The following is a 22,906-nucleotide window of genomic DNA, read 5'->3' as shown; positions in this document are numbered from 1 at the left end:
ACTAGTATAACTCTGCTGCTCTAATACTTCTTGAAATCACAGTACTCACTTGCCCACATGAGTAACAGATTTAACTTACTTTCCTACTCCCAGATTGTGGGCTGTTTTGTCATGCAGAGCAGTGCTTGCCGCAGTTTTAGGAATCCTAAGGGCTTAAATCACTACTGTCTCCCCAAACTGTCTATAGGCCACTAGGAACTCCTCTAGTTCCCAGTAAACCCCCTCACTTCCAATATGCACTATGTGATGAGGTCATTTATTGAGCATGACCATTAATAAAACCACAGAAGGGAGATTTTTAGGGAGTGTCCGCTCCCTTCTCTACCAGCTGCAGGGATATTCTAATCACTTTATACTGCCATAGCACTACACCGAGATTCAGCTGTATTTCTCAGGGGAAGAAAAAGCTGCTGCAGGGTAAATATAAAGCTAATGTTGGGCAGCTTTGAAAAATCTCAGTCTAAAATAATTACAAATAACATCACTCTTAATTGCACTTTGTAAAAAGAAAAAGATGTTGCAACAATTTCCCCCTTTTTTTTTCCTGATAGCCACACCTACATATGACACCAAAGTAAATATTATATATCACTGCAGAGGCTAAGTCCTCATTTCACTTTGTTGAGCAATACCAGAGTGAGGCTACATCACTGTAAAAAAAACCTTTTCTTGTTTAATTTTGCATAAATTCAAGCACTCACAGTTCACAAATCTCAATCTCTTCTACAGAAGTCCTACAGGCTGTACAGAAACGTTCTCTAAAAAAGCAAGCAGATATTTGCAGCAATTTTTGGTGTGGGGAGATAAGTGCAGAGTATGTGTGCAAGCGTGTGTGATTGTTTGTGTAAGCCTCATGCTGTTGCTCGTAGTCTCCTGATTGATGAAGCCTAGTTCGTGCTCTGCTGAGAGTCGGCATTTGTTTTTCCAGAATTAATTGCTGTATTTTGTCTCCTGTCTTTGGGATACTCTGGGGGAAAAACCCTTCAGTGCAGTAGGAACAATTCTTTTTTCATCTTCATCCCTGAAAACCATTTGGAATTTTAGGAGAGTAACAAAGGCCTTCCTTAAAAAAAAAATCCCCCTCAAACAAGGAAAAGGAAAGGAACCTATTATCTACTTGATACTGAGAGTTAAACAGAATTTTACCTTTATTCCCCCAACAAATGAAAACCCAGACAAAGGGAGAGCTTGTCACAGAGTACTTACTCTAAGAAACTCTGAGGCGGCAAGGTGAAACAGAGACAGGTTCATGACCGACTGGATTCCTCCCCTGCTCCAGTTAATTCAGAGAAGTGTTCAAATCTGCAGCCTTTGCAGAGTCTTCCACCATCAGATTTACAGCTTACGCAGATGCTGCTTTAGAGGCTGTGCTTATTATACTGCTCATGTTGCCATCCCAGTGTAGGCATGTTTTAAATGTTCCCTTCCCCTGCTGAAAGGCTAAATTCTGGTCTCTTACTCAGTCTCTGAATTCAAAGGCCTTTCTCTGGCTTAAATAATTTCACCTGGTATCACCAATGATATCCGGAATGCAGGAATTTAAGCACTTGCCATTCAAAAACTTGAATCTCTTTAAAAACAGTTAATTAAGTTACGATGTGCTTCTTAAATTTTACACTCCAAAATCATAATAAATCCCTGCCTTAGAAGAGCCATCTAGTCTAAGTTGGAATTTCCATGGCAAAAATCATGCAAGCCTGAGAATGTGGAAAGTTAATGCTTACAAAGCAATGATTAGTGATGGTATCTACATAATGTGTGTCCTATTAGACAATTTGGATTTAAAGATACTAAGGAAAAAAGAACTATACCGTATGTATATATCAATGAACAAACAAAGACTGGTATGTGCAAATAACAATAATCTCCAAGGTGAAGGACTAGAATCAAAGAATGAAATACTTTTCTTCTGGAACTAGTAATTAGCACAACCAAGGTCAGACAATTTCCTGAAAATAAATATAGAAGTCTTTTTATGCTGTTTTCCCCCTTTGTTTTTTGACCAGTATTTGCTAAAAACTCATAGTGCTCAGCACACAAGTGTTTGGTCTACAGATCAGTGCTAGAGAGGCAAAGACACAGCATTCTGTGACATTCACAGAACACCCTGGGCCAATGACTTTTTTATGCTTTACAGCCATTTATAAATGGATTTTTAAAAACAAACAAACCCATCTCTATTTTGGAAAGCTGAACTAGTGGCCTTGCTTTGGGTAAGTTTCCACTACATGATCAACTATAAAATGATAGTACAGGTTTATTGGGCAGGTGAATACAACAATAGTAAAATATGAACAAATTAATCTGAGGAAATGTCTACTGAGTGGCTGTTTTTATACACAGAACATTTCAACTCACATCCCAGTAATATTTTGGTCTTCACAGAATCACAGGATGGTTGAGGTTGGAAGGGACATCTGGAACTCATCTGGTCCACCCCCCCTGCTCAAGCAGGTTGATCTAGAGCTGGTTAGCCAGGACTGACCATCTTCCTAAATTCAGGCTGACACAACTTTAAAGCAATTTTGGCCCCTCCAGAGAGATTTTTGCAGGGTTTTGTTTTGTTTGGTTGGGTTTTTTTTAATTATTAATCTCAGTATTCCCAGAAACGTGGGAGTTAGAGAAAGATGGTCTTTATGCTGATTTCTTTGTATCTGCTTTGTGCAGCTTTTCGAAAGTACCGAGCAGACAGCCGTATCAGCAAAGCTTTCATTTCTATCAGTGATCTCTGTCAGATTTTCCTTCTGGATTATATCAGAATTTGGATTATTTGTTTGCCACCAAATACTATTTCACATTGGTAGCATACAAGGAGAGAAAGAAAAAAATGGATGTAGACAGATCTGAAGGGATTTCTAACTTAGTTATGTTTTCAAAGTTGTAGATTTCAACAACTCCTTACTCCAATCTACTACTTAGAAATCTCTGAAATTCAGAGCACACATCCTCATTGGCTAAAGGTTTACAATATTTTTTTTTAAACATTAAAAAATCAGTATGTTTATGCAAACTGTTTCTCATTGGCTGTAATTCTATCTCCTAACATCCATTATTCAACAAACATATGTTAGAACCACTCCTTTACTAGCTTCTCAACATTTCCACAGAATATAAAACTTTTTAAGCCAAGGTGTACAGGGTCAACTTAATCCTGCAAATCTTTGCAGTGTGCAAGAGATTCTCCAGCATCTTTACCTCTTGAGCTTAAAAGGGTTATCAAAGTTAAAAGGCAGGATTACAGTTATCAGACCAGTATTTCAGTTTTAAGAGACGGACTATTGATCAACACAGAGAGAAAGCTGATCTGAGTAAGCACCACATGAAAGATTTCCAGTACAACCAATAATAAGCCAAAGTGTTACTTCAGTGAAGAGGTTCTTTTGAACATTTAATCACACTGTCCACTGAATAGAAATCATATAAAAGCTATATGCAAAAAGTTGATTTGTAAGAAATGTGTACAATATTCTCTTCCTATAACAGGAAGGGATCAGAATTTATTTTAGCTACCATGATAAAACATTAACAAACTAGTCATCTCAAATACAGTATTCCAGGCTTGGAAAAAGGAATTTGAAAAAAAACTAAACAGAAAGATTCAGACGGGAACAGTATTTTCACTGGGCTCTAAGCCAAAGTAATCTGTAAATGATAAGTCATTTGTATATGTGCATAATTCTCTTATATGGAATTTAGTACTTCTTCCGATATCACATTTGTTTGCTGTTTTATTTGTTCTATACTCACCTGCTTATTTTGACTGTTAAATGGTTTTACCCTTCAAGCGCAGCATAACTGTTTGTGTGCAACCAGAAATAGTGTAAGAATGTGCATACTGATGCCATTGTCTGTGCTAACATCAACCAATTCACACTTGTACAAGAGGGATGCTAATTAATTTTAAGCTTTCAAAATGCAGGGAAGAGGCCTGATCCCCTGACCTGTCACAGGTGCCCTGCCAGCACAAAACCTAGCACAGTGACAAATCAAGCACAGTAAGTAGGTATTCAGAAATAAGCTACATACAGCTCTCCAACAACACTGTCTATTTCTCACCAAGAGAATCACCTATCATGTATTTTCTTGCAGCTGTCCTTGGAAGGATGTGTGAAGAGGGGGAAATGAGCACAGCAGGTTTGCAAAGCAAACATGGGCAGAGAAGCAATTTAAACCGAAGCAGCGTTTTTATGCACTGTGGCAGGCACCAATGACTCTACCGGGCAGCTCAGAAGATGTAAGCCCACAAATGTACTTAGGTTAGTAGCTGCTTCTTGGGAGTCTCAAAAGCTCTGGGGAGTGGGTCTATCATCTCCTTGGTGGAATCACAGGTTTTATGTATCACCAACAAGCACCTTTTAGCAAAACTGCACTACTACCTCCTGGTCTGAAGAAAACCAATCAGTTACAAAAAATTCACTCTATGGTTAATAGGTATCGGTGACCTGGGCAGCCGCTTTTCCTTTTCAGCCTATGTACAGAATTTTCATCTCGGTAGGAAGAATATTTTGGTCTCCTGGGACTCAGAGAAGATCATAACTACACCTCCTGTGGAAACTATATAGGTTCTCGCTTTGTTAGTGTCTTCTAAAGTGAAAGTTGTTCTGACGGAAAGTATCTGTTTGCAATTAATAGACTGAAAGCAACCAGGGGAAGTGCCAATTATAAGAAACTGTAACAGGGCACTCAACTAAAAAGATGTATTTTCAAATCAGTCTGACCATGTTCTGAACTCACTTGAAGAGTATAGTATTGCAGAGAAAGGAATTTGTATCATCACCGCAAGGGCTGAGTGCATTTATGCCAATTTTGGAAATCTCTCCACTGATAAACAGCTCCACTTGTTTTTAAAGTTGTGTTTACTTATGTCTCTGTGGAATTGGCCCAACATTTCCTAAGAATATTTTGTTATTTTTGTTATTTTTATTTCACAGGAATTTTCTTACAGGGGGCATCTTTTGTTTCCACAGAAATAGCACTAACTGCTTGTGTAGCCCCAGCATTTTCTAGGGACACTAAAGGGAGCCGTTATCTGCCATGCCATGTTTCTTGTGCCTCTGCTGGCGGTACTGAACGTAGTGTGCTACAGGCCAAATATGGTTCTAAATTAAGCTCATAATCTCTCTCTTTTAGGTAGTACTGTTGAGTAAATATTAACATGAATAACTCAACTGCAGTGATCATGTATGGCTTCTTCTGCCGTACTCTCTACTGTTTGTAAATAAATTCTGAATGGCCGTCTAAACAGTTTATAGTCTGGAGCTATGTAAGTGTTCAGGAAAACACTTCAAAATGTGCTTTAAGAGAATCTACACCCTTTATTCTTAGCCCAAATGGATGGCGGTGGGGTTGTGTGCAATGCATTGCATTCACAAACATCTAATTTGAGCCTTAATCATACAGTCCTTTGAATAACACATACAGAAGTTGATCCTTTGAAGCTAACCCAGGTAAATCCTGAATGGATAAAGATCACCTGTCTAAGAATAATTTGGATTTTAAGAGCTGTTGAAGTCATATGTATGAATTGCTTCCTGGTTTTCAATTAAAAGACAGCTTCTCAAGATGTTTGAGGAACTTTCTAAAGGAATAGGCCAAATCCTTACACATAATGTAATAACTGTTACTGTGATTAATTCAGAAACACCACAGACATCATCTTGTGAACTCAGGAGTTGTCCCAAGAGAAAAAAATATTGCATCCAAAAAATAATTTTGTGTAATGTATAACTCTGCAAACTGAAGTCTCGAATACTTCTCTTTAATTATTCTCTTATGTCATTATCACCATCACCACATATGGAGATAGGCTTACACTTGCAGTTTCTAACTTATGTGAATTATTCTTACATCTGTGAGTAGTCCTATTGGCTTCTATATTAAGCCAAATAATAAGAAAAAGTCCCTTTAAGATAAAACCATGACTCTGAATGTAGCACTACCATTCTAGCTTTATGGCCCATGGTAAACTACTTTCTCCAAGGTAATATTTGCCATTTGTAGATCAACTACTACAGATTAAAATAATCTTTCTGATGATAATTCATCAAAGCTCTAACGTACATAGACTGTACCTTTTCTTTACACACAAAGCATGCTCATTTTTAATCTATCCAAATTCATAGGGAGGGATCAAAAATTTTACTTCTTTTTTACTTCTTCTTTAAATCTGCAGTAAACTAAACACAGATGTCTCCAAAAGCATGAGGCTGCTGATGAGAAATCACCGTTTTCATATTTGGAGAAATCTAAATATAAGTAGAGGCATCCTTTTCCGAAAGTGCTCACAGATTTACAGCTCTGAAATCATGTACTTTGACTTGGGTTTCCCTCTCTCCCACCCTGCACCCTGACAAATCATCCTTGCCTTCTGTGACTGATAATCCCAGCTGGCTGTAATGACACCTACTGGATGTCAGAACTGATGAACTGCAGACCCTGCTGCTGCGGAGTTTAGCTCGCATCACTGCCAATGTAATGTTCAATACCACAGTCCTCTCTCAGGCAGAACTCCCGCCCACTGCAACTCTCTTCCTGACTATTTGGATCTCAGTTACCCCTATGAAGCAATTTCCTGCCTCTTTCAGGCTCATTTCTCAACTCCCAGGTAACAAATTTTCAACCTGATTACAACTGGGCTAGTTTAGTCCAGACTCTTTGAAAGCAGTTGCATAATCTGAGCCGCTCTGCTGCAGCTGTTGTTGTACAAAAGTTATTTATAAACTGTAGACAAAATTCTTAGATATTTACAAAAGCTACTATGCAAAATAGCAAGATATACTGCATCACACCATGGTTATTGTTTTCACTAGGACCTTTCTGTTTGTTCAGTCCTCACCGTGAGAAACCCACAGCTGCATTTTGGATTTGACTGGGAAAGAATTTAAAACTTTAAAGTTCTGATCACAAATATAACATCACTAAGTTAATGCCATCATTAATTTAATTCATAAATATTGTACCTACTTAAAATGGAAACTGACTACATGACTAGCACCATCAGGATTGTTTGAAATAGGCTTGGGGGAAAGGTTTGCATTACAGTTGTGTACAATCAGTCACCTTTGCTTGCCCATTTGGTCAGAAAAAGGAGGAAACAGGAAGTTTCCAGAATACAGTATTTGCAAGACTATTAGCCAACCTTCTCCACTGTTGCAAGCAGACACAGCCAAATTAGGTGGAATTAAATTGGCAATGGGCTCAAGATTAATCTAATCTTTGCTTAGATTACATTTGTTTTTACAGATATTACACTAGGGAAAAAGGTCAGGCTCAGCATGGTATCATGGAGGACCAGTGGAGGCCCAGTGGGATTCCAGGCTCTAGAATGGAATTTTTTTGAATTACCTGAGGTCACTAGGTTTGGAAAGATTCTTGAGCCATATGTGGTGGTCAGGGACTCCCTGGCTGAGGAAACCTTAGAAGAAAACACTGACATGAACCTGAGCCCCTCTTGTGAATTCTTCCTTTCAATGGCAAAACAAAAGAACATTTATCCAAATTAGAAATACTTTACCTAAGTTTATTAGGAGCTTAATCGTCCAGTAAAAGACGGAGAATCTTGGATGAACTTCTCTGCAACTCCAGTTCTAGCATTCAGCAGAGGAAATAAAAACATAACACACTAATGAAACACTAAGTTAGAATCACCCACCCACCAGCTGAGTAAAATACTCCTTTTTAAAGTTCTTGAAAAAAGAAACAGAAAATGAAATGTACCCTGGTTGGAAAAGGTATGCTCTGACCATGAATATAAACTGTGAAGCCTGCCTAGAATCAAGTGAGATTCTTAACATCTAAAACAAGAGGAATTCAGCAGTTTCAATGATACATATAAATAAGAGATATTTATTATAGGCCGCCCAAGCATGATGTCCTGTGACAGCTGAGAAAAACAGAAAAAAATTTTCTCAGCCAAGAAAAGAAGGTAGAACTATAACCATTTACAGTCTGTGAAAGAAAACCGTACAGAATACCGCCAATTGATATTTTCAAAAAGGTTAAGACATAAATAAATATACAGATATATACATTACACACACCCTTATCAGTAGCATGTTACAGAGGTATTTCAACTATCTCCACATCACATCAAGCATGATAAAACAATGACATTGAGGAACCTGTCTATCACATGCTATATACACTCTGCCTGGGGAGAAAAAACTCTGGACTCAACACTACCTATGATCTTTAATATTAATTTTTTTTCAAAACCATCTGCCATTCAGGATACTTCAAAATATTTGTAGAGTTCCTCTCACATCATTTATCAAAGAGGTTTTCAACATCTAAACTCCAGAAAGGTAGTCCCAGCCTGTGGCTTGACCCGAAAACTCAAAAGAACAGTGCAAAATAAACAAACCACGGCCAGACAGAGAGAAGGTATGCATGAGAGGAAGACTAGTTTTCTAACTGAATCCCTTGGCATTTTAATCAAATCCTATGTATGATAAATTAGCAACGTCAAGCTGACACCTCTGTAAATAAGCTCTTCAAAAAGCATTAGAGACCCAAACAAGTAATGATGAATCAACTCTTTTTTGTTTGGTATGAAATCATCACAGAACAACTAACAAACTTGAGTGCTTGAAGTGATAGAATGAGAAGCTCCAGGCTGCACCAGCCTCCTCCTTCCTCTGCATTTCTGAAAATTTTACCTGCAAAACAGAGATTTGGACTGGTTACCTGCAAAGAGCCTCCCCCATGGAGAGTACCTCAACAGTCTCAGCAGTATAGCAGCTTGCAGCACAATACAGTTGGTGGGTTACCTCTGCATTCATGCTCAGAGGCAGTTCTTCAAAGCAGTAGACAATGTTTAGCCTTATCTTTAACCTTTCAAACCCTCAAGGACAAATTTTGTTCTCTCTCTTAACTGCCCCACCAGAAACTGCCAATTTGTTTACAGCATTTGCACCCACCATATCCTTTGAGCGATCTAGTCTGAGACCTCACTTCAGCTTGTCAAACAGCCTGAATCCCAACCTAGTTTAAGAGACCAAAGGTGAACTGAGCTCCCTACTTACCTCCTTTTGATCTTAAGTCCCTGGCTCGTAACTAGTCCTCTGGCTGTAAACAGCGTGCTGGTCAGAGAGGAGGAAGGAAGCTGTCTTAACTGCCAGTGCTGGCCCTAAGAGACAGGACCTTTCTGGAAGTGGAAGGAAACAGTTTCCTTTCTAACTGGATGCAAACTTTCTTGTCTCCTTCAAGAAAATCTTCTATCCGTCTTTTCTGGCCTCAACCCATCCCCTTAGAGCTGGCCAGTCCTTAACTTGGTGCTTAATATGTATGTGTTGTACCAAGAGGCCTGGAGCCATTGCGCAGTAAAAGTAGTACTTAAGCAGTTGAAATTGTCTCCATAAATCCACTAGAAGCCAAGCAAGGGGATCCATCACAAATAGTATTTACTATAAACTCAGCAGAGCTGACACAAGTCAAGTGACAGCACAAGATGAGATATGGTGACAATACTCATTTATACCAACCCATCAATTCAGAAAAGTCTCAACAGGCTTCTCAAACAAATGCAGGCTGGGATGCTGTATCCAGCCACACCACAATAAAAGAATGATCCTGATTTGGATATCGCAAAGTGGCATTGTTGATTCAGAGCCACCAATTGCCGTACAAGTTACAGTTCTCTTTTTTTCTGGTAAAAAAACTTACTGGGGCATAGATTAGAAGTAGCCACTGTCATTACCTAATCTGAACTCCCACATAACACAAACGATTAAATTACAGAAAGCTATCCTTGAATTAGTCTCAAATATTCTGGACACCAAGCACAGAAAAAGTGTTAGCACATAGTAACTGTCTGCAGTGGATTCCCATTTTTGGTGAACAATAGCAAGACTCGATATCAGAGTTTTCAGCCCAAGGAAGACTCATGGCAATTGACAAGTATTTGAGAAAGCTTTATCATCTCTCTACCATTTTACAGATATGGAAACTGAAACTCAAAGGCATCAAAGTTAGGCGCAGAGCAATTAATCTGCAACTAAAAGCAAGCAAAATTTATATGCACTAATGAAAGTAGGTAAACTAGGGTTTAAATGAGATCTGAATGCTATGCAGGCTTGCTGCGTGGGCCTTCATATTACCCAAGCCACTATAGGGACAACATAAAGTAATTTCTGAGTCCCAGCACCCTTATTTCTTTTACAGAGGGAAGCTGTTGCTTATTTTATTTTACATTAATTTGATTTGTGTTCTTGTAGAGGAACAGCACAGTGGTGAGAAATGGTATGTTTTTTCACAGAAGAAACTAAGTAAGTTACAGAAAGCAAATGTTCTGTTCTACAGAAGGCTCCATATGCCTGTCTAACCCAGCCATATTTCTGAGGTTAAATGATGCAAAGATAAAAAGCTGACTTTGTGAAACAAAGGTAAATAGCAACCCAGATGCTCTCATTCATATTCCGAAGTTATTGCCATCAGCTCTGTGACCAACACATTTCACAGCTTGTGAGTTTGCAACAATCATAAATTAGGCAGTAAGAGAGGACCACGTATAGTCCTATAAACCTTTGAAAGGGTTTGCTTTATTTATATTCCAGTTGGGGACCCTATCAGTGCTCTAAAGTTTATAAAGTATCGGAATCCAGTAGAATCCAGTCCTTGAATCATTCATGTTATATTTCTGATAGCCTGGATTATAACTATGTATTTGCACTGCTTCACAAGTTCACATACAATGTATGTGACTGAACTATGATTTATTCTTTGCCCTTCTTTGCCTTTGCAAAACTAGGGCCACCAGGTGCAAAAAACTGTGCAAACTTAACATAAAACAAGATCACGTCTCTAAGGAAGTAGAATAACCCTTCCTCTTCAGAGGCTTCATATAGCCCTCTTGGCTATCACATGAGAGCAAAGTAATAAAAAATGAATCTGGGAAAAAAGTTCCTGAGGTCACTGAATTTGGTTGTGATGGCATAACCAACTATACATAATACCTAAGTGCTAAATTAATAAACAGATTCCCTTCTAAAGGAGCTTGTCCTTCTAGGCGAGATGTACTGATGGGACATGGGAGGGAGAACCTTGTAATGTTGCTCCATAAACATTATTCCCTAACATCTATTTTGCGTACTAAGTAATATGCAACACCCTTGACTTTCCAGAATCTAGCATTTGCACTTATCCTACATTCATTTCATAGAACTTTTTTTCTAGGAAAGGTTATATTAAATGATGTTAAACTGCATTGAAAATATTTGTGACATCTGTCAAATTCATTTTAAAAAATTCATTAGGGTCAGTGTAACTGCAATAAATATGAAATTAATAGCAAGGAGTTTCTTTTAAGGTTACATTAAAATAACATTTGGGATCTGTCTGAATCTGACAAAATCCAGGGAACTGGCTACAGCCACAATTTGTCCTTAATTTCTTTGTGCCTAGATGAGAAAGGGGCTAAACAATCCATATTTTTTATTCACAGTGTTCTATGTGCTGGCATGGAGGAAGTGGTCTCAGAATTAAACTCGGGATTCTCAGTCAGGCAGGTCAGCTTTGTTTGGCTTTCAGCTCTCCTTGAGCAAGTTACTATTTTGATCCCTTTTTTGTAAATTCTGGAAAACTACATTTAATTCTTCCAACAGCTGTTGTGAGGCAGAGTTGTCATCCATTAATGGTGTAAAATGCTCTGAACCTTCTGCATGGAAGGTGATATACCATGGCAAAGTGCTATTGTTCTCTGTACTGCTAGCAGTGCCTACCGGGGCATGCTGAAACAAAGTTTTAAATGTAAACCCCACTTTCTTAAGTTCACTCCTTCTTTCCCCTTCTGCATTCCCTATTTTCCCCTCATGACACTATGTCTTAGAAATAAACCTTCTCTTGTTTCAGAGAAAAGGACATGACAAAATTTGGACCTCTGTGCCGCAACAATTAGGATCACTGGAGAATGACGTTTTCCCTTCAAAGGATTTCTGTGTATTCTGTTCAAAATATAAAAAGCCAGAGACAAATTAAATCACATTAAATCTGGGATAGATTTGAAATTTTCCAAGTCAATTGTTTAATCTAAAAAAGCTCTAATGCACAGTTTTAATTTGGAATGCATGTGCCAAGTACTGCTCATAGCTCAGTATTTTGAAAACAACATACCAGTGACTTCAAGGACATGTGACTGAATCTTATACCTTTTAGCTAAATGGAAAACAGACAGACAGGTAAAATCCTTTTTTTCCAAATTTACATCTGAATCTTTTCCCAGTTACACAGAAGACGCCATTCTCACACGGCTTTTAAGGACATCTTAAAATTGCACTTAGATCCGAGTGACAAGAAAGATGAATCGTGTCTCAGAATTTATTCAGCATTGCTAATTAAACTCATTCCTTGAGGCCTGGGAAGCACTAAACCACTGGAGTGTAACAGTGAAAATTAGTGATTTGAATAGAAGAATCATGAACTTTGGAAAAGAAAACATTACCCATCGGTGGAGCTCACAAAATAGCCCCTTACAGAAACTGAATAAGATTAATGAAGGTGAAGTCAAGAAAAACAACAGCTTTTAAAAGTCCTCATGTCTTATTTTTTAAAGATCACAACATAAAATAGACTCAGTGCCACTAAAAACCTTTAACATGCACATATACATTTAACACAGAAAATAGGGAAGCAAGTTTTGTAGACTTCGCCTTACTATATTGCACAGAAAAAAAAATTATTCACCAAAAATTAATTAAAAAAAATATTAAAGTGAAATTAACCTTCAAGCATTTCAAAGTATTTGGGTCCAAATTCTGTCCCTTCAAATTTTGTCATACTTCGCTTAAAACTGTTAACGTAGATGTTTCAGTGTTACCAGTAATGATTACGCTCAGTGAAAGAACTATGCATGCTTCCGAAGTTCCTGCTGAAGAGCATGGAGACCGGCACATCCAGAACATAGCCCTTGAGGGCTCTGCTCCTCCACTTTTCAACAAATGAAACATAGATATGACAATAAAAATAGCACCCCCTGTCACCATAGCAGGGAGGCATGAGTGGCTATTGCATCTGGAAATCCATGCTAAAGATAGCAAAGAGGAAGCCTTCAAAATCAGAAGTCATTGGTGAAATGTTGGACTTAATTCAAGGGTTATTCTCCTGGTAGGAATATCACAGGGACCACAAGATGCTGCCTCCTTAAAAGGCAAGATGCAGCCAATCAGCTGTTCAGGTGTATCTCAGCCACACACAAGACCAGGACTTCTGGCAATGGCAGCTAGCTTGGACCTCGGTGGGACCAAGGAACTGCAAAACAAGAGCTCCCACAGATGCCTCTCCCAGATTGCCATGACTCCCCACCTGCTGTGTGCCATTCAAAATCTGGCACTTTTCTCTGGCATTTGTGGCCTGACTTTCCAGGGCAATGACTTTCTAGAGCAACACTGGAATTCCAAAATGCCCAGCTCCTCTTGTAATTTGGCCACGTGAGATTGTGATTACTTAGTGCAGTGCCATGCTGTGTCCCCTGGTGTCACTCCCAAACCATGCTGGAACATTCACGCAAATGTAAATCCCATAGATGTCAGAAGATAGCTATGAGGAAATCTGAATCATCACTGGTGAGTATGGAATTGAACCACTATAATTGTAACAGTAAGGTTAGAGATGCCCTCCGCTTCACTAAAGAATGAATACATAAATGCATACATAAATGGCTGTAGCACATACACATCTAATATAAACTACATTCCAGGACTTTATAACTTGCCTGTAAGCATCTGCTTCAATGAAGATGGGATATAAAATCCCAGTCTTCTATTGTGCGCCTTTAAAAAAAGGGAGAAAAAGAACTGTGTGATTTTTTTAGAGTAACAAACAGACATCTTGGGTGATTTCATCCAGTTACCTGGATTATTCTGTTTTTTATAATGCTATATTGGGGCTACAGTGGTCTGAGACAGTCCACTTAGCAAGCACTTGCAGCTTGCCTAGCAGTTCCAAGAGTTGAGACACAACAGCAAACATGGTGCTTATAACCTACCCTCAGGGCAAAACGTAAATTTGCCAACAGCAGGACCAATCTGCTGTTGGCCAAGGGTTGTAGCTGGTTATAGGTGTCACTCTCTTGGACAAACCCACCTTATTTGTGATTGAGCCATGATCTGATAAATTTTATGATGCTTCTCACAGGAGTTTCTCAGATCGGGAGACCTTAGTAACAGCAAAGCCTCCCCCCAGTTGCCAGTGTTGGACTCCAGCTGTTCTTCATATACAGTCTTTTCACTATGGCATATATGAATCTATACACTCAGAAGCCTATTACTTAGAAACAACTCATCTCTAAGAACAAAAGAAAAGCCTCTTTATTTAAAAAAAAAAGGTATCCAGCTTACCAACAGGGCTCAGCTTTTAGACATTAAACCACACTGATATATGAAACCACAATACAAAACCCATCACCTTCATGACAAGAATATTGTAGCAATAAAAATGCATCAGCTCTTGAAATCCTGTACTGTTTGGTGATCTGCTCCAGTGAGGTTCTGCAGAGATCCATTACCTCCAGAGGCTATGGTCTGGACCGAGCAGCAAAACACAGAAATGTGATCTCTGTCAGCCTTCACACGACACTTACAAAACTAACACACACTGCAACGTAACTGACTACTCTTGTTCAAAACCATCAGATGACTGAATATGCACAGCCATAGAATTACTCTTTAAGCAGATAGTTTTCCTGGTGATTTGGAAAAGTGGGAGAAGCCCACTCTATCAATACACGCTAGGCAACTGACACAAAATCCAGCCAAATGCTAACACAAGTTAAAACAATAAAAACAGCTATTTCCATTAAAGCTCTCTTTGAGTGCAGAATTCTTAGTTGGTAAGAACATCCCTTCCTGTGGTGTTTACATTCAAAGCTATTCTCCAATGCAAATTACCTCTGACCAGTGGTTTTCCAGTGAAAAATGCTCACTTTCCAGAATGCTAGGTTAATATCATGAATATGAGATTTGAAAGGAAAACATCAGTTGGAAGTAAACTTCTGAAACTGTCCAGTAGTACCCCTCAATATCTAGCCTTGCTACAAACAATATCAAGTTCAGTGGCAGCAATAAGTAAGCAAAGCTTTCCTTGAAGATGAATGGTCAAAGCTACACATAATTATTCTAGTATTGCTTCCTTCTCAGTAGAGTGAGAAACTTCTGTTTGCTCACTTTGTCACTTTGCATTTGTGGTACATTGGACAACTGACTGAAGAGGCATCTATACCATTTATGCTTACTAAAGATGCCGCACCTTTAATTTAAAGGCCAGCTTGGGCTTCTTTTTAAATATGGGGCTTTAACATTCAAATGTCAGATCAGAACCTTGTATTAAGCAACACATTTATAAAACCTGCCACATGGCAAAAGTGCTAGTGCTTCTTCTTCCCATATTTCTGCACTGCATCCTGTCCCATCATAATTTTTCAGATAAAAGGTGTTTTTATAGTATGTTAATTTTCAGTATTGCATACAATAATCAGCAAAGAAATCTGCTTATATCAGAGGAACATAAAATTCACAAATAGTGAGAGACATGATTTTAGGAATGTATGTGAGACCGTGTCAGTATTATATTATCCAGCACTAATAACTAACCTGCACATTTTTTGGGGCATGCTGAATGTTAGTCAGCCTGCCCCTTCGCTGAGCTGAAGGAAAGGTAGACATTCTTAGGTGGACAATTAACACAAGTAAAATGAGTTGACCCTAGCATCAATTTCTCTTCATCAACTATGTTTCTATGACTGGATCACATGCAGACATCTACATTAAACAGACAATATGAATCTTATCCTCAGTATATGAACATGAAGCATTTCTTTCTCTAGGATCCAAGTTCATACTTCTATTCACTGAGATGCATTGTGTAGCCTTCTTAAAACTTGGCTAGAAGGCTATTATAGTCCTTAATTATATTAATTTTAGGATGTGCTTTTTAGAAGTGTTTTAGAAAAGCAAAGCCAGTTTCTTTATTTTGAGCTTTCTGGGAGCTCTGTCATTCGGAGTTCTTCACAGGTGATTCAAGAAATGAAATACTGTAAAATCCAGCAGAGCTGTAAAACATTACAGGGTTGTAAGTTCTGATCAGTTCCCACTCTTGCAAACATGCAGCAGGAAGGAGTACTGAGAAAGGATTACAGAGAGGTTAATTAAAGAATTAACAGAATAAAATACTGTCTGATTAGAGGTATCACATTCAAATAGTTATCTAAAATGTTGCTTTTTCAGTAAGTTTCGAACTTGCTGTGATAACGTGGCAGTAGACAGAAGCTTGCACTCAGCTGTAAATGTGAAAGCATAAACTTTTTGACAGTGTCAAGTTCACACTGTTCCCTGAAGATATTTCTCAGACAAGAACAACAGCATATAGTAAACTTAAAAACAACAGAAGAGTAACATGAAAGGTAGTACCTATGCCTAAGTTATGGAAGCAAGATACAGCTCTTAAAAATTGAGATTTATCACAAAAGTTGACTCTACAGAAAAGAAAGAAAAAAGTTATAATTATACGTTATTTATTTGAAATAGATAGCTCATATAATTATATACTGCAACTTTAAAAAAAAGAGTTAAATTACAAAAACTAGCAGTGCACTTAAATAGTTAAGAAGTTTCTGAACTGCTCTCTTTCCTAAGAAAAGATGTTCTCAGGTTGCAGCTACCCTGAAAAAATAGCTTTCCAGCATTTGAGTACTTTTAAAGAATTTCTAACCCAGCAGCACATTAGTATGTCCTTGAGGACACAGCAAGACAAATACATATCATGTATCACTGTGCTCTTAGAATTAAACAGCAAGGGAGAATAAGAATGGTAGTGTAACTCCTAGTGAGAGGGATTCTTCAGAAATGGAAAGGTGCACTGTTTTAGAGATACCTCTGCTCTCTTGTGAGACTTTTACACAATAGCAGCATGCTGCACTTCTGGTACCTTAGAGGGGGATATATCCTTCAAAACTTTTCCTCAAGACAACTTATGGGACCTTTTCCCAAAAAGAGGGTCAGAGCCACAGACAAATGATTAGATGTATGAAAAGATTTCTTGATGAGGAGAGACAGTCACGATGAGGACCATAGAGCTTAGAGAATTATTGAGTAAGAGGGTATTCAGCAGATGCATATTAAAGAAAGAAAGACACAGAGAAAACAGGCACTCTGTATTCAGTCTGTATTATAACTGACTTTTAATGAAACTGAAGTGTAACAGCACATAATTAACTGGCTTTACTAAGCTTGGAAAAGGGATTTAAAACATCATGCTTCCCACTCTTTTGGAACAGATATTTCTCAATACTTCTCACAGAACATCTTTTGCTCTTCAATAAAATTATAATTGAAAGCACTATAAAAATGGTGTGACACCATGGATCAGCTACAGATCTCTTACCATTATTATGTGGTAATCAATGACAGATTATAAAAACATTCAACGTTTTATTAGAGAAGGAAATTATGTTTACACTTCATGGTATGTCAAACAGTGGCTAAGAAGAGACAAGGAAGAACCTTTCCACTCCTCTTCCCCTGCCTTCCCCGACAACTTGTTCCGACAGCCTGTTCTGGAGTTCCATCCATCATCCTCCATATCATCCCCCAACAGCCACGATCAGATGCAGCATACCAAACTACATGACACATTATGACACACTCCTACGTGACCATGGTAATGCACTTGCAAAACTGCATGCATTTACAGAACAAATTAATGAAGTTTTCTTTAGAGACATCCTCTTCAAATTTAAGATTACACACACTGTTTACAGTGTAGATGGTCACCAGAATGGAATTTAACTATCTTAGCCATTTGAAAAATATTGCCATATCTTGGACATTTAACAAGGTTTCCACAGATTTTATACAGGTCAAAGGGAGGGAAAGTGCTTCTAAGATATTTTTAAAATAATGCTTTCATTCCACTTAGAATGGAAACTGCCTTTCTGACACCTAAAGCCACCAAGTTCTTGATCTGCTTTTCTTCAGGTAGAGAATCCATTAAGTGATGAACAACTTCTCAAACAGGCTTATGTACTCTTTCCACTCTATGCACATGGCCTCAGCTTCTTCCAGCTACTTTGAATGTTTTTGGTGTGTGAATCAGCCATGGGCCCTTGACTGCAAGAACTACAGAATACAGTACTGAGAGGTAAAGGCAAAGCACACCGAAATCTCGTGACTCAGTTTGTGAATTTGGGGAAATTATTCTGGCACCTGAGGGAGTTGTTACACAATTCTGTGAATTTTTTCAGGATGCTCTGAGGAGCACATGGAACAAAGGCCCTGAAATTTCAGGTAAGTACCATTCTTCTGAAATTCATAAAAAAAAATTAAAATCCAGAACTTCCTATCTTGCTTGCTCTAATAGCAACATTTTCTCTAAGGTCATCACCAGATGAAAACAAAGTTTTGTTTACCTTTCAGTCTACTCAGACAAGATAAATTTTGTTTTGGGAAGATGTTTGGTTTGTAATGTAAAGTGCTCATTGAAAGATGTTTATGTTTTCTCTGTATGTAAGGTTTTCCAGAGGCTTTGGTGGTGTCATAAGATGTATTTTGTGGTATGCTCATATAAGAGTAGGCTGTTTAAATTACTATGCAAGACCCTGTAACTACAATAAAAGCTGCAAAAAAGCAAGGCTAGCCACAGTGCAGCAAGGCTTGCGTTCTGATAATGCTAGCTCTACATTAAACACTTATTCTGTGTGTGACTTGGCAAAAGGTTCTTCCCCCAAATTACAAATAAACTCCATTATTTTCTTGGTTTTTTTCCACAGGAGAGAAAAGAGTAGGTTGATAGGAACAAATACATCTTTAGATAGTGTATATCCTTTGACTAAAAGTCTAACTTGTCAGTTACAAAGGAAGCATGGAACATTCTTGAACTTTATATTTTCATCACTGAATCAAAGATAGTTAAAAAAGATAAATCCTAAACAAACTAAAAAAAGTTAATTTCCTAAAAAACAATGCAGGAATGCTATATTTTCAAACTGAACTCCATAGCAAAAGAAGCACAATGCTCCTCTTAAAAACCCAAGCATCAAATTCTTTCTCAGAAGTTCAGATTAACTTCCCAAGCATCAAATTCTTTCTCAGAAGTTCAGATTAACTTCCCCATACATTCTTCTTCTTATGAGGCTGATACTTAATAAACCATATTAATTTGTTTGTGTCCATTTTCAATGAGACCTAGAAAGGCCAAGCTCATTTGATTTGTGTAGACACAAAAGGAGACCACCCCATTTACCAGAACACAAATCACTTTTCCTTATTACAGTGCAGCATGTTGTATTGGTTGCCATTACTAGATGAGAAATAATTTATTATATTATTCCTGCCCAAAATGACTGTATTGTAGTTCTACAATACCTGAAGCATGAATATACAATATTGTTTTTAAGTATCTAAATTGTCCAGTTGGTTGAAGAACTTGGTGACTCCTGGAGGAAGTGTGGCAATGGTAAGGAAAGACCAGAAGGATAACAAAAAATCTGTAATTAAGATGATGTTTTGCAGTGTGTGACAGAAATCACACAAAAATAATTCCACAGAAATGTTAAAAACCTTTGAGATACAACTAAGTGATTTAGATGCAGTTTTAGTTTGAATGTGAACTTGCATATGATATATGTGATTTTTTTATATATATATAAACCACAGAAAATCTGTAGATAATGTACAGAAATGATAACTATCGCTGGATAAAAAACACTACAGATTAATGAAAATATCTGAGCAAATCCTGAACTGCCCAAGAAAGGGTACACAGTTCTGACAGATCCCTTAGTACAGATGGTGGGAGTAAAACATATCCACATGATAATCACATCCTTACCAAAATTGAAAACGTATGTGAAAGTCATGGTGGTCCTGCAAAAATATAAACTCATAAACGATTTCTTGATTTGGTGTCATCATTCATTTCTTTCATTTGAGAAATCAGTTTTAGTAGGCCATACAAAGATTGATGGCTTTTTCATAAAAGGATATTTTATGAAATAGTGAAATGTAGCATATTTCTACCTGATAAATGCAGAGACCTGTAAACTTTGAACCCACATTGGCCTTTGTTGCTCATGACCCTGTTTAAGTGATTTATTTTCTTTTAACAACTGCAGTCTGCAGGAGGTAGAATATACTGTGTAGATCTTTAATTCTGTTGAAAATTGAACAGTTTAAACAGAATGGCTGACATTAGAAGACCTATTACTGAAGAGTCATACTATCTTCATTTCAGTATCCCTTTTAGGAGCAATATTTATGGTTGGAGAAAATACATAATTTATAAAAAACAGCCTAGTAGGCTGCTGTAGAGCAATAGAGGAGTTGGCATCCTTGGCCCCACATCAGGGTGTCTAGTGGACTGCATGAAAGCCAGAGGCTCTGGAAACCTGGCATGTGTAAAGGTATAAAATAAGGAAACTTGCCTGTTGTCTAGAAGAACATCTTGAGGGAACTGAACACTCCCCACCTTGTGAAACATTTAGATTTCAAAGATTTAGCAAATTCCAATGAAATAATACTCTGCTAGAATTTTTCTGCCAGGCTCTCGACACAATGGCAGCTTTATCTTTGACTTAAATTAATTCAGTTTCTTTTTTGCCCTCCCTTCACTGCTTTTTATTTATATTTTGTTAATGTGCAACAAAGTGAAATAGCATCATAAGCATACTTCCTACTCCTTGGTTTGAATGTCACTATGGAAGTTAAGCAGATCAGTCCTCTTCCACGTATACAGAGAAGCCATCTCAGATCCAAAACATTTTCCGTATAGAGAGTCCAACTTTGTTTCACAACAGTGGGGACTCATGTCAAGTAGTTTCCCCAGTAGCACACCACACTACTGCTCTAATAATCTTCATTGGATGACTGGCCTACAAAATCTTAGCAGGCTTTAATATGTATCTCTGCATTATCACATAGTGCCCAAGGCTCCATCTTATAAAATTAAATGGATATGATCAGAGAAACGAGTAATGCTTTTTTAATTCTGTTTTGAAGTTGCTCATTCATGAAACAAGCTTCTTAGGTTAAGCAAATTCTGTGTTTGTGAAACATCTCATGAATATATGGTGCTGTAATAAAAATAATAAATGTTTAAAGCCCCCCTACTTTTCTTTACTCTTCATTATTAGAAATAAATCTTATGAAGCAGATAAAAGTATTACGATTAATCCCTCCTGAATGGAGACAGTATGTACTATTCTTTTCAATACAAGAGAAACTGGCTTTGACTAGAGTGGCAACAACTGGCAAACTGATTTTATAGTTTTGATTTATTGAATATTAGGAAATAGACTTTTTTAATAACAGCTCCATTTAAGTATTCATTAAAATGGAATTAGTACAAGCAGGGCCAGATTCTGATATCCATATTCTTGTCAGACAGCATTTTATTACAGAAAAGTCTCACTGACATCAGTGGGATTACTTGTAAAAGACCATTCAGTATGAGTGAGAACACAGAGCTACATCCTAACAGGGTACAGAGGACTACAGAGGTCTTAGGTACTTTTCCCCGACCCCAAAAAGTGCCCCACACACTCTTCAGCAATGGCTGGAGCAGTATGTAATTGTCTGCCCGAGGCACATTGTCTACACTGGTCTGCATCAACTCCTGGATCTTACCAACACAAATATGTGAGTCACCTTGTCCCTGCTCCAGGTATATGGGATGTGAAATACACATCTTCATCCTCACAAAGGAAATAATTCCTAAAGGTTGACTATTTTGCTTTAGACCTTATGCTAAAGACAGCTATCTTCATAGTTCTTTCAGTTTGAGCAAGTTTGACCTGAAGAATGCATAGCACATGTTGCCGTAGAAAAGACCTATGAAGATGAATTTTGATTTATAAGAAAAATCATTCAGAAGAAAAAATTAAGGGGCTATAGTAATGGATCTTATTAGAAGATCAAGGCTGCATACTCTATTTCTCTAAATTGCACAGCAGAAGAGAAGACCATCTTGTGGTTTTGTTTTGTACACTCCTGATTTAAATATACATATAAAGAAATTCCAGTAAACTCTTGTGATGGTGACGGGTACAGAGAACTGGCTTAGTTATAAATACTACTGATAGTTAGAAAAAGCATATTGATTTTTCCATAAATAACCCAAAATGTCTCTCAAACTCTGAGTTCTAGCACCTGTACTATCTTTCTTTATTCAGTAATCTCTATAATGAGCAGGTGAGGAGGTGGAGAAATCTGACCTTTATACATAAAGCAATGATGTATGAGCAAATGGTGAATATCCTAATTTATCTTTCATTCAAAATTATTTGGCAACTGATTTCGGAAAATAATCTTTAGTATATATGCTGTACTTTTATATTTTCATTACAGACACAGGTCATACGTGGAATATACTTCTACTCCTTGATTGGGTGAACATAGTTAGAATCCAGTCCTGACAGCAAATACTTCACAGGCTGTTCAGTGTACATACAGCCCTTCTTCCTCTAAAAGGCTGGTGTTTCTGCAGAATTCCTTAGCAGAAAACTCATTTGCCAATAGAAAACTGAATATGGTCAAAGCCAATTTGTTTAATACTTCTTTATAATCTCAAAAAAATGGCCTATTTTTGTTTCTAAGTGTAATTAGTAAACAGACTTACTATTGTTTAACTTTGGTTTAAAAACCAGCCAACATTAGTTTCTACTGTATAGTTCTTGAAGGTCAGACTTGAAAGCTTCAACTTCAGGTTCTACTGAGATAAAGGCACTGTGCTTTGCAAAGTTATGCTACTATCCCTGGTTATAATCTTCACTGACTTCAGAAATAATTGCTTTCCTTAAACAAAAAGGAAGTCTGATTCTAATTTGCTATCTAGATCTACATTCTTATATTCTTTTTATAGATTTTTGAACAAGTTATCACTGGAATCTTCCTTCACTCAAATATAAGTGAAAGTTTTATCTTAC

The 22,906-nt window shown here is 37.6% G+C and overlaps 1 protein-coding gene across 1 annotated transcript in view; it reads right to left on the bottom strand.

Annotated features, from left to right (window-relative positions):
• Nucleotides 1-22,906, bottom strand: part of WT1 (WT1 transcription factor) — a 92,307-nt gene that overhangs the window by 64,170 nt on the left and 5,231 nt on the right. The window lies entirely within an intron of this gene.

Source organism: Haliaeetus albicilla, chromosome 16 (genome assembly GCF_947461875.1).
Source record: "Haliaeetus albicilla chromosome 16, bHalAlb1.1, whole genome shotgun sequence".
Lineage (NCBI taxonomy): Eukaryota > Metazoa > Chordata > Aves > Accipitriformes > Accipitridae > Haliaeetus > Haliaeetus albicilla.
The sequence above is the reverse complement of the archived record's forward strand: the minus strand, read 5'-3'. Positions and strand labels throughout refer to the sequence as shown.